Source organism: Phalangium opilio, unplaced genomic scaffold (assembly GCF_054372755.1).
Source record: "Phalangium opilio isolate 3A_F unplaced genomic scaffold, DU_Popi_V2 ptg000015l_1, whole genome shotgun sequence".
In the NCBI taxonomy this organism is placed as follows: Eukaryota; Metazoa; Arthropoda; class Arachnida; order Opiliones; family Phalangiidae; genus Phalangium; species Phalangium opilio.
The window spans coordinates 1,265,183-1,267,132 of record NW_028324150.1 but is presented as its reverse complement, the minus strand read 5'-3'; the positions used below and the strand labels follow the sequence as shown (position 1 = coordinate 1,267,132).

Here is a 1,950-nt window from a genome sequence, read left to right as displayed (position 1 = left end):
CTAAGCTTCCGTGGCGCAATGGTTAGCGTGTTTGGCTGCTAACCGAAAGGATGGTGGTTCGAGCCCAACCGGGAGCGTTGTTTTGAAGTCTTAGAAGTAACGTAAATAGGAAATATTTTCCCAAAATACTCTACGATCATTCTGTGCCAAAGCTTCCGTGGCTCAATGGTTAGCGCGATCGGCTGTTAACCGAGAGGTTGGTGGTTCGCGCTAACCATGGAGCGTTGTTTTTAAGTCTTAGAAGTAACGTAAAAAGGAAATATTTTTCCACAGTACTTGACGATCGTTGTTTGCCTAATTTTCCGTGGCGCAATGGTTAGCGCGTTCGGCTGTTAACCGAAAGGCTGCTGGTTCGAGCCCACCCGGGAGCGTTGTTTTGAAGTCTTAGAAGTAACGTAAAAAGGAAATATTTTTCCACAATACTTGAAGATCATTCTTTGCCTAGGCTTCCGTGGCGCAATAGTTAGCGCGTTCGGCTGTTAATCGAAAGGTTGGTGGTTCGAGCCCACCCGGGAGCGTTGTTTTGAAGTCTTAGAAGTAATGTAAAAAGGAAATATTTTTCCAAAATACTTGACGATCATTCTTTGCCTAGGCTTCCGTGGCTCAGTGGTTAGCGCGTTCGGCTGTTAACCGAAAGGATGGTGGTTCGAGCCCACCCGGGAGCGTTGTTTTGAAGTCTTAGAAGTAACGTAAAAAGGAAATATTTTTCCACAGTACTTGACGATCGTTGTTTGCCTAATTTTCCGTGGCGCAATGGTTAGCGCGTTCGGCTGTTAACCGAAAGGCTGCTGGTTCGAGCCCACCCGGGAGCGTTGTTTTGAAGTCTTAGAAGTAACGTAAAAAGGAAATATATTTCCACAGTACTTGACGATCGTTGTTTGCCTAAGCTTCCGTGGCACAATGGTTAGCGTGTTCGGCTGTTAACCGAAAGGATGGTGGTTCGAGCCCACCCGGGAGCGTTGTTTTGAAGTCTTAGAAGTAACGTAAAAGGAAATATTTTTCCAAAATACTTGACGATCATTCTATGCTAAAGCTTCCGTGGCTCAGTGGTTAGCGCGCTCGGCTGTTAAGCGAGAGGATGGTGGTTCGAGCCCACCCGGGAGCGTTGTTTTGAAGTCTTAGAAGTAACGTAAAAAGGAAATATATTTCCACAGTACTTGACGATCGTTGTTTGCCTAAGCTTCCGTGGCTCAGTGGTTAGCGCGTTCGGCTGTTAACCGAAAGGATGGTGGTTCGAGCCCACCCGGGAGCGTTGTTTTGAAGTCTTAGAAGTAACGTAAAAAGGAAATATTTTTCCACAATACTTGAAGATCATTCTTTGCCTAGGCTTCCGTGGCGCAATAGTTAGCGCGTTCGGCTGTTAATCGAAAGGTTGGTGGTTCGAGCCCACCCGGGAGCGTTGTTTTGAAGTCTTAGAAGTAACGTAAAAAGGAAATATTTTTCCACAGTACTTGACGATCGTTGTTTGCCTAATTTTCCGTGGCGCAATGGTTAGCGCGTTCGGCTGTTAACCGAAAGGCTGCTGGTTCGAGCCCACCCGGGAGCGTTGTTTTGAAGTCTTAGAAGTAACGTAAAAAGGAAATATATTTCCACAGTACTTGACGATCGTTGTTTGCCTAAGCTTCCGTGGCACAATGGTTAGCGTGTTCGGCTGTTAACCGAAAGGATGGTGGTTCGAGCCCACACGGGAGCGTTGTTTTGAAGTCTTAGAAGTAACGTAAAAGGAAATATTTTTCCAAAATACTTGACGATCATTCTATGCTAAAGCTTCCGTGGCTCAGTGGTTAGCGCGTTCGGCTGTTAAGCGAGAGGATGGTGGTTCGAGCCCACCCGGGAGCGTTGTTTTGAAGTCTTAGAAGTAACGTAAAAAGGAAATATATTTCCACAGTACTTGACGATCGTTGTTTGCCTAAGCTTCCGTGGCACAATGGTTAGCGTGTTCGGCTGTTA

General features: G+C 46.2%; 1 non-coding gene across 1 annotated transcript; it reads left to right on the top strand.

The window, feature by feature from the left end:
* The first annotated feature begins 4 nt into the window (after window positions 1-4).
* Window positions 5-77, top strand: TRNAS-GCU (transfer RNA serine (anticodon GCU)). Its single transcript has one exon. It is a non-coding gene; the product is annotated as a tRNA-Ser (tRNA).
* The last annotated feature ends 1,873 nt before the right edge of the window (window positions 78-1,950 follow it).